This window comes from Cupressus sempervirens, chromosome 5 (genome assembly GCF_028749045.1).
Source record: "Cupressus sempervirens isolate cs-2001-9-10 chromosome 5, ASM2874904v1, whole genome shotgun sequence".
NCBI classification, from domain to species: Eukaryota; Viridiplantae; Streptophyta; class Pinopsida; order Cupressales; family Cupressaceae; genus Cupressus; species Cupressus sempervirens.
This window is the reverse complement of record NC_143122.1, coordinates 31,800,475-31,811,410: the sequence shown is the minus strand read 5'-3', so window position 1 is coordinate 31,811,410 and position 10,936 is coordinate 31,800,475.

Sequence of the window (10,936 nt, the reverse complement as noted above, 5' to 3'; positions counted from 1 at the left end):
AAACCTTTTAGAAAAAAGAGAGACCTGTCAACCCCACACTAGCCCCCAAAATGTAGGATGAGCTAGATAAACTTAGGGATGGGGGAAATTATTAAGCCTATAAGACATTCCTCATGGGTATCAAATTTAGTGATAGTTAGGATGAAGAATGGTGATATAAGGTTTTGTGTAGACTTTAGAAATCTAAATATTGCCTCCTTAAAGGACAATTATGGTTTGCCAAATATGGAAGCCATGCTACAACAAGTTAGTGGCTCTGAATTGATGTCCATGATGGATGGTTTTTCTTATTATAACCAAGTGCTAGTTGATGAAAAGGAATAGTTAAAGATAACCTTTACAATGCCATGGATAACATATGTATATGTTAGAATGGCCTTTGGCTTAATCAATGTAGGGGCTACTTTCCAAAGAAACATGGATGAGTATATAGATAAATTAATGGTTTCTTACTAGGATGATCTAACAACTTATTCCAAGAAAGAAGAAGATCACTGTAGACATTTAGAAAATATATTCTTGAAAGCTTTGGAATATGGAGTTTCCTTCAATGTAAAGAAATGTACATTTGGACTTATAGAAGGGACATTGCTAGGCCATATAGTATCCAAGGATGGAGTTAAGATTGATCCATAGAGAGGGGCAACAATAGATAAAATTCCCAAGCCAAAAAATGTCAAAGGTATTCAATCATTCTTTAGCCAAGTCAAATTTTTAAGGAGGTTTCTAAATTTTTTTTCTAAGATCAGTAGACCCATCTCTAAGATGATTAAGAAAGGGGCAATGATCAACTGGGAAGGTGAACCATTGGTGTTCTTTCAAGAAATTAAAGAAGCAATGAAGAATGCCCCTATCCTTAAGGCACCTCACTATACAAAACTAATGAATGCATTTTATTTTGTTTCCTTCCGCACCATCTCCAGAGGAATGAAGAACATTTTGAACATCCCATTTCTTTTTTTTAGTAAGTCACACCAACCTGGAGAGCTAAAGTATGAAATCAGTGAAAAACAAGCATATGCTCTTGAGAAAACTATTAAGACTTTTAGGTGTTATTTAGTAGGAGCTACTGTCATAACATTTGTTCCCAGTGCTACTCTGAAGGATATCTTTTCCCAAGAAGAAGTGTCAGGTAGGAGGTGCAAATGGATTAAAAAAATCCAAGAATTCAACATTTAAATCCAAATTACAAAACTAGTGAGAGACTAGGTGTTGGCTAATTTGATGGCTTAGTCTAATTTTGATGTCAATCAAATAAATGTTTTAGATGAAGACCACAGGCCATATACTTGTGATATGGATGATTGTAAGTGGTATAAAAATATTATTTATTACTTACGATAGTTGGAAGTTCCATCTCATTTACATGATAATGAAAGGTTTATGAAGTTGTAAGGAATCAAGTATATTATCATTGATGGAAAGGTTTGGTGAAGAAATTTTGAAGGATTGTTAGTGAAGTGTATTGATTATGAGGAATCAATAAAAATACTCACTATGATGCATTTAGGAGCATGTGGAGGTCATAATATGGCCAAGACTATAGACCATAAAGTGATGAGAGATGACTTTTGCTAGCCAAGCCTAGATATAAGGATGCTCATGTTTTAGTTAGAAAATGTGATCCTTGTTAGAGATTTACTAATAGACTAATTTTTTTTGGGAATACCCCTTTAAATCTAGTAGAAATTCAAGCACCATTACAAGAGTGGGGAATGGATTTCATTAGAGAAGTATTAAAAAAATCCAATATTGATTATTCATGGATTCTTGTAGCCATCGACTACTTCACAAAATAGGCAGAAGTCATTCCTACTATAAAGGTCACTAGCAAAGTGCTAAACAATTTCCTACTGAATAAAATAATCACTAAATTTGTATGTCCTAAAAGGATTGTAACTAATAATGCCATGTACTTTAGATCATAAGAGTTTATAAAAATTTGTGACAAATATGGCATCACCAGATCAAATTCATCTCCATATCATGTACAAGGAAATGGGAAGGTCAAGTCTATAAACAAAATTCTACTAAAAATCATCAAAAGAACATTGGATGATAGCAAGAAGGCATGTGATTCCAAACTACATATTGTAGTTCGGGCCGACATAGTAACAGTTAAGAAAGCAATAGGTGTTTTACCTCTTGATTTGGTATATGGAATTCAAGAAAGAATGCCTCAAAATAATCTTATTGGTTTGTACAATTACATCCAAATGTATGATGAGGATATCATATATGATATGAAAGAAAAGATGGATGAACTAGTTGGATTAACTAAGACGAGGAAGGAAGCCTTTTCCAAGAATGCTAAGTTGGAATTACAAGCCAAACACTTGTATGAAAAAAAAGGTTATTACAAGAAAATTTGAATTAGAAGATATGATCTCAATGTGTAATGTTAGAATAGAAGAAAAGGACAAGCATGGAAAGATGGACCCTATTTGGTTAGGCCCATATCTCATTCATGAGAATTGGGGGAAGATTCTTATTTTATCAAAGAGTTATCAAGAAATATTCTTGAATTACCAATTCATGGACAATCCCTAAGGAAGTACTTCTGTTGAAGGTATTTGTTTTTCCATGAATAGTAGTTTAGGTTCTTGTAAATATGTTGTTTCTCTATATATTTTGTGCTTTTCCTATGTGTGTCTACATCTCTTTGAAAAAGTTTTCAATATGCCAAGTATGTGGTCTTCTTTAACTAGAGATTCTAAATACTTATATGGATGTTAGCTATCCATTATCGCCAGACATAGCCACTGTTGGCCTATATTTTCATCTTGCTTAAATGCTAAGAAATTATTGTGAAAATCCAACTTTCATTTGTGCAATTAGGGTTTACATTTTTTTTTATGTGCAGAGCTTTCCCTAGAAAAACTTAGGTCTTTATCCACATGCATGTTTTCATGTTTGAAACCATCTTTGTTTTAAATAGTGTTTCATGCTTTTAAAATATTTTTGAAACTTTAAAGCATGACCCTATGACCAAGATTATCACTCTATCATTGCATTATTAATCCTTTAACCCTTTTATGATGCATTGGTGTAACAAACTCAAATGCTTAGTGTTTTCTTGGTTGCTATAGTTAATTAGAAATGGTTTATTTAGAAAACAAAGGTATGACACAGTTAAGTGATGAGATTTCATAACTTTACACGATTAAGTAAAAAGTTAGAATTTTAAACAACAACCATGCAAAAAGGGGATTCACATTCAATCACAACCTTGTTAAGAGCACAAGGATTTGACACATGGAAGCAACTAAAGGTAGTTTTTTATAATTCAACATAAATATTTATGATGCAATGGTGCAACTAAGGTTAAGGAAGGTGTTCATAGTTTATCAACTTAAAGCTTAAAATAGATGGCATAATGGAGTGACTCAGCAATCAACTTTTAATGCATAGTCGTATGGCTTAAGAAAGTGGTTAAGATGCATGAGTGTGATGCTTGGATACTTAGTCATGCCATTTAAAATAACAATGAAGGATATAAGCTACAAATTAGGAAAAAGGATAAGAGCTTATGAAGTTTTTTTGATTGTGTGGTTGCACAGTTATGATTTTAAGGTGAAATAGAAGGTGTGAAGCAATGATGTCTTATATTTAACATGTTTCATGTGGTTGTAAGTTTAAAATGTCAATGCTAGAATCAAGTAGTGATGGTATGAATAAAGGTGTTTAGAGCTTCACAAGTCATGAAATGTAGTTACATTAGGTCAATGTGATTATGTGATGCAGTCAAGAGATGTAATAGTTTATGTGATTACTTAGTCCCCATGATCATGAACACAAGGAAAAACATAGACTATGAAGTACCAATCAAATATGATATTAGTGTTTGCCTAGTCATGTGGCTAAAAGCATAAAGAAAAAAATAAGTAGCGAAGAAGAAACAAGATAATTTTAGAAGTATTCACTCTTTCGCAAGGTTTAAAAGCCAAGCATGAAGATAGACAATGGTGTTGTGATCAATGGTTTTGCATGATCACTAGTAGAAACAAGGGTTAGGAAATAAACCTCACAAAGCCACAAACAACTCATAGTATCTAGTGCTTCAATGGTCACATCATGAGACTTAAATAGTAAAATGGCTATTGTAACCTCATAATTTCCAAAATGAGAGGTATTGTCTAAAAAAACATAGAAAAGAAATTTGAATGCTAGTAGTACAAGTGTCATAAAACTAGATTCTGATGCTTTTTTAAGTTTTAGAAAATTTAACGCATGCTAACTTAAAAATTCCATCAATGCTATTCCTATGCTCAATTATTATTAAAAGGTGATGTAATAGATTTCCAATTACAAAATTCATAGAGTTTAGAGCCAAAGAAGAATTAAGAGCAAAGTTTTTCAAGAAAATCAAGTTGTAGAAAGGTAATTATAGTTTCTGAATTTAGAAAAATGGCACAGGGAGAGGGCAAGTTGATAGTATAGGTGAATGTAAAGGAAGCTACACATAGTACTGAGAAAGCTAAGAAAAAGATAGCCAACATCTATCCTAAAGAATGGGTTTACTTTTTACCAGGTTCCTCAAATGCCCAAACAATTGATTCATATCTTTTCAAAGATGGATATAGTTTCTGCAAGGATGCAATAGTACCAAAAACTAATGACAATGAGTTATTATGGTATTTCTACAATAATAGATTCTGTGAGCTACCAATCTCTAATCCTTAGAATAAAAACTTAGCAAAGTTGATTATGCTAGAGGTGATTGTAGGCATAGATTTGGCAAAGGCCTTGATAAAATCCTACAATCCTACAAATCATGGATTTCATAGGAAGGATACGAGTCTACTATACAAACTGGATAGGGATACATTAATAGAAGTCTTCAACCTGGGAGGACCTATGACAAAGATCATTGAGAAGGAAAAGATGGATGAAATTTTGAAGACTCAAAAGAGTTTCTTCACTAGGAGGGTTATGCGAAGTGTTCGAATGTCTTAATGAGAAGAGTGCTTCTGAGGGGGGGGGGGGGGGTGGGGAACCAGAAGTACATGCCTTTTTTTAAATTTTAAATCCTTAATAACATATAACTAAAATTAACATGCATGCATATAAACATTAAACAATCATGAGAAACAAACATGCATCACCACATAACACTTGAGATTTTGGTGACCCAAAAACCCTCTAGGAATAAGAAGGTAAAACAAAATTACTGTAGCAATTGATTTCAACCACTTTTGATGGTTTTCCCTGTTAAAGGCCTGCCCTATTAAAGGCTCCAACACATTGTTAAATGTGACCCTATTAAAAGATTTCTACACCCTATTAGGAGTGTGCCCTATTAGAGGACCTAAGAACATTCAACTTAGAATGCCACCCTGTTAAAGGATTTACATAAGGCTGTTAAACCCACCTAACTTAATAGGATTTCCAAATTGAAAATACAATTGTGAGAGAGTATCAGAATAATACACTTGATCTAATGCAATCTCTGATGCTGATCTTAGGTACTTGATCTGCTCTTCTATCACCGATCTCTACTAGATCTGATATGCTAATTGTGTTCCTTGTTTTGTTCTGATCAACTTGATGTGTAAATGCCATCCTTTCCACTAAATCTTTGACACCAAATGTTCTACAATGACCTTAATAATAGGCTCTACTTTTCCTTCTTCTTTTGACTCCACTCTATTTAATGGCGTCAAGACTCCCTTATAAAGATTAGTGGTTTTTTATGCATCCTTGATTGAAGTGTTCCTATTCAAACCCTTGAAATTCACCTATTGGCTACATGTAGTCTCCAATTTTTTGATTGGCTGCATGAGGATTGCATAGGTGGTTGTGAGGATTTGATCTTATCCTTTTAACCTGTCATGAGTTATGCATAACCATTTTACATCTTGGTTTGTGATTGCAAAAACTTTCATGCTGATCCTACATTGCTCATCACATGAAGTAATATTGATGCTCGGCACCATCTATTTTGGATTTCTCAGCATCCACTGTGTTTCCTAGTTACACGGCTCCTATAGAATTCTTGTGTTACTTGACACCTATTAGAATTCTATTTTACTCGACACCTATTGGACTTCTGCTTTGCTCGACACATACTATCTTCTGATCTACTTGACATTATCTGTAACTCAACATGTGTTAGAGTTCTAGCTCAACTTCCATTGTATACTCGGCATGTATGGTGAAGATGGTTAAGTGAGTTGACACTCATTTGTCAATCTTACTTATTTGTTCAACAATCTCCCCCTTTGACATGAGTGTCAAGAACACTTAACTAATCATTCATGATCCAATCCTTGTGTGTCCATTCTTCACTTACAAAATTTCAAAAAGATATTGTGAACAACAATATACCTTATGACTCCCCCTGAGTTGATCATGTCATGAATTCTGATGTCTTGTGCCATTGTGCCTAATGTTCTTTGTTTCTGACCTATTCTTGCCTTCTGATCCTATTTAATGACCCTGTTATCTCCTTATCTTCTTGCTATAGGCATTTCTCCTCCTTTAATATATCTCCCCCTTAGAATATTATCTCCCCCTTTTTGACACTTATGTCAAATGGTTCTAAATGGTAATGCCATGCTTGGCTAAAAATGTTTTATTTACCTCAAGGATTATTTGAGAGCTGCATCCCAGTTATTCAATGCAATATCCAATGACTTGTGTTGGATTGCAAGCTCTGCTGCTAGATCAACAAGTCCTTCATGTGTAGAAATATTTGGATCCTTCTTCACGACTGTTTCACCATACATTTTCTCCTTGTGTGATATCTCCAAGTGGGGAGTGATAGAGGCTTTTATTTGAATAAGCTTTTCTTTAATAGTGGCCTCTTCTGCTAATAATGCAACTAATTCCCTCTAAGTGTGAAGAATTTGAGAAAATTTCTTCTCACTCTATGTAGGATTTGAGGGTAGTTGCATACTGGAGAGCTTTAGTTTGCTCTCAAGGTTCAAAATTTTAGGGTTTATTTCTTGTGTGAACCTAGAAAAATGACACAATTTGCTGTAAAGGGAAAAGATGTTCCCTAGTACAATATTTATCTTATCCAATTTCTTGGCTAGGTCAACCTATCCCAAAGTAATTCCATTAGCTATCTTATGGTTGAGCTTGCCTAGAAACTTCTTCTCTGACCATTCCATGAGTTTTACATTTGTATCATGGTCTTCATTATTCACTTGGTCAACTATATCAGATAGTTGCTTAAGGATTTGCCTGCTTGAATTTGGAGGTTGTAGGCTGAAGGCATCCATGAATATATCCTTGATCTCATTTATTGCTTGCTTGTATTTGTAGTATTTCCTCAATGCCTCTTGCCTCCTTCGCTTATCCAATGCACTTTGTATTTCATTCATCTTTTCCTCAGTTAAAGTGCTTGAATCATAATAAGGTATTTGGATTTCTTCATCAAGCTTAGGAATACCATAATGAATGGTCCTGGCTACCCTAGTAGAACTTGAGCCTAGTGTCCTAACTTGTAAGGTCAACATTTCAATACTCGGCTTTTGAACGGGTTTTGTAGGAGTTCCTATTTTTGGCAATTCAACCAAAGTTTGTATTGCAGATTCCTCCATATCCTATGTTTCTTCCCTGTCCTCTTCTTGTACCATTTCTATTGGGGGTGTACTTGTTATCTGTATTGATGTACCTATGATTTCCCCTACTATTGCACTTGGCTCCTGATGAGCTTGCATGTCTATTCTTGGTGGTGATGGAGGTGGTAGTAATGAAAGTCTTATAATTTGAGTGATTTGATGTGGTTCTTGTGGTGACACCTTGGCTTCTTTGAGTTTAGCTACTAACTTTTGGAGCTCATCTACACTAACCAATATGGGACTTGTACACAATTGTACTTGAAGATTTGTTTGGTCAAGGATCTTAGTGAGATCCTCTATAGTTAGTGGATTGATGTTTTGACTTGAGGTGTCAACAACATCCTTAATCTTTATGATTTCTGCAGGTGTGGTAGTAGAGTGAGGAGGACTAGGAGGTGGAAGTTGTGTGTCTTACACACTTTGCTGCTCATTAGTATCTTTGCTTTCCTCCTCTTCAAACTTTTTCTCTACTTCTGTCTTCTCTTCTCTCCTCTTTCTTCTCTCTTCTAGTTTAGTAGTAGCTTCTTCTTTGTATTCCTCTTCAAGGATATCTTCAATTTTCTTATACAAATTCTTCCACGATCTTGTGGTTCTTTGTACAACTTCTTCAATTTTGTTTTGGAGAATGGAGAATGCTCATACTTAGGTGTAAACCTAGTATTATTCTTTTGACTACTTTAATTATCTATTCCCTTGTCAAATCAGGTAGTATGCTTGCTAGGGTTGATTCTCTCATCTCCTTCTCCATTTTCAAACAAAAATGCCATCCATCTTCTACAATTTTAGACAATTCTTTTGGCAATTGTCCATCTAGTTCAAGAGGTGTATACTTGAACTGTGCCATCATTGCATAGACTAATTCTTCTATCCTATTTTGTTCCTCTTTAGTGAACTTATTGAAATCAACCTTTTTCATGTCACTTAAGTCTCCATTCCTAATGTTTTCACATAATGTATCAACTAAAGAGTTAGGAGGATGACTTACCTTTTTAGTCTGATCTTCCTCATCAGTATTAGGTTGAGCCACATATATTTTTCCTTTTCTTGGCTCTTCCTATGCCTTCTTGGTTGCTTTCTTCTTTATGAAAGCTTCCTCTTTGGCTTTTTATGTGGAGGCCCTTGTTGTAGCTCTGGTTGTTGGCTTTTTGGGTGTTGGCATCGCAACTTTCTTTGATGTAGGCTAAGAAGTAGGAGGTGTCTTTGCCTTCCTTTTGGTGGCCTTTCCTTTGATTGGTTCTTCCTTGGCTTCTTCTTCCTCAAAAATTTTGTCTTCACCTTGGCCTTGTGTCAATTCAAGTGGCCCTTGTTCTAGCTCATCTTCATCTTTCTCATCATCACCTTCTTCTTCATCTTCACTAATTTCTTCTGCTTCTCCTGCTGCACTTGTTTCTTCAACACCAAATTTCTTTACTAATTTGTTCTTCTTCTTGACTGTTGTGTCTATCTTGAGTTCTATAACAACTCTTGATCTGACACTATCATAAGTTCCAAATACCTTTGTAGTTTTATCCATCTCCTCTACAAGTAGTGCTATGATGGCTATTGAAGCTTGGTCAACATCAAGCTCATATCCCAATGGTCTAAGCCATCTTACTCTTGGAAGGACTTCTTGGATACAATTATAGTCAATATGAACAAGAAAGCATATGTAATTTACATGTTTGTTCACCAATAAGACTGGTATCCTCATTCTTTTCTTTATTGTATTCTTGAAATCATCAAAATAGATAGACATTTGATCATCAAAACTATCTCCCATTTGTGTAATAAAATCATTTATTTGATCAACAATTGTTCTATTTTGACTCTAGTTGACTTTTCCAAATGAAGGGAATTCCTTCATCACATAAAAGAACATACATACCAACACTTATCCAAATTTGCATTGTGCTCCCTTGAATTTTCTTATTTCTCCAAGATTTTCATTAATTTGCTACAACATGAGTTCTGCAAGGTCATAGGTGTTGTCTTTCTTTACAAGATTATATGCCACATCCACTACTATGTAGGATACACTATTCAACCTGCTAGATTGATAAAAATTATGTGATATGATCTTTACAAAAAAATCTAGAAGGGGATCCCTTATGGTGCCTATGGTCATGCCTCTATTGTTCCACTTTGCTCCTATGTTCTTCTCAATGGTTTCCCTCTTATTACTTCTGAGAGTCTTGGGCCGATCTAGGGTTGGAAAAACTATGACCCTATGAACCATTTTCTTGGTAATTTTAACTAGTCCTTGCTCTAGCCAGAATGATCGATCATGGATTTTCCTAAGTATTATGTGTATCCACTCTGTTTTGAATAAGATTGGAAAAACTAGGGCTTTGGTTAAAACCTTCTTCTCTATGACAAAAAACTCATCTTTTAATATACCGTTGTCATAGAGTTTATCATAGGTGTTGAAGATTTCTAGGTCTCCTATGGCTCCAATCTTATAGTTGTAACACTTACACATGTCTTTGACCAAACAACTTTTTCTGGAATCATAGACAATGCACCTGCAGGATCATTTTTGTATGCTACCTCTAGTACGGGCCTAAACTTAGGTTGTTTAACCTCATTACTAACTAGCTAAATCTCATGGCTTTCCTTCCTTTGGGTCGACTCTGAACCAGGCACCATTTTGACCTAACTAGGGTTTAATGTTTAAAGTAAACTTCACAAACTATATAGCTCAGCACCTGAAGGAAATACCTAGTTAAAAACTTAACTCACTTGGGTTGATGCTGAATCACTGCAAATCACTGGTCGAATGCTTGAAAATTGCTCAATCATGTTCCTAGTAATTTCTCTTTGTTTGAATGGCTCAAAATAAATCATTTTTCATCTTTAAGCAGCTCAAAAACCTTACGTTTCATGCATTCTTGTATCTTCACCTATCACTCGGCTTCCAAAGGTTTTCAACTGAACATCCACTCCATCTTATTTGGCAGCTATTCTCACTCAGCATCTACTAACTTTGTTAATAACTTGACAACCACTATAATTTTTACTTAGCTTCCACTAGACTTCTTGACTCAGCATCCAAAGCAGTTTTACTTGGAAACCAAAGATAACTTTGCATCATCATTCAAGTTTTGTCTTAGCATCTTATCTCATGTAGATTTATACTTTGCAATGTTTCTTCTTTGTTTAGGGCTGATGTATGATACTTTCTTATATGTATCATCCCCATAGGCTCATCTTGTGATTAGTTGGATGAGATATGATCACCTGACCTCTTGGGTGAAGTGACCCTTCCATTGGATGTTCTTGGTTCATCTTTTTTTTGCCATAACTTCTTCATGTCTATTTTGATGTGTTCCTCATCAACCTTTTCTTTGCCCTTATTTACTTCAGTCTTGGGTGCCTTGGCCTTTGTTGGA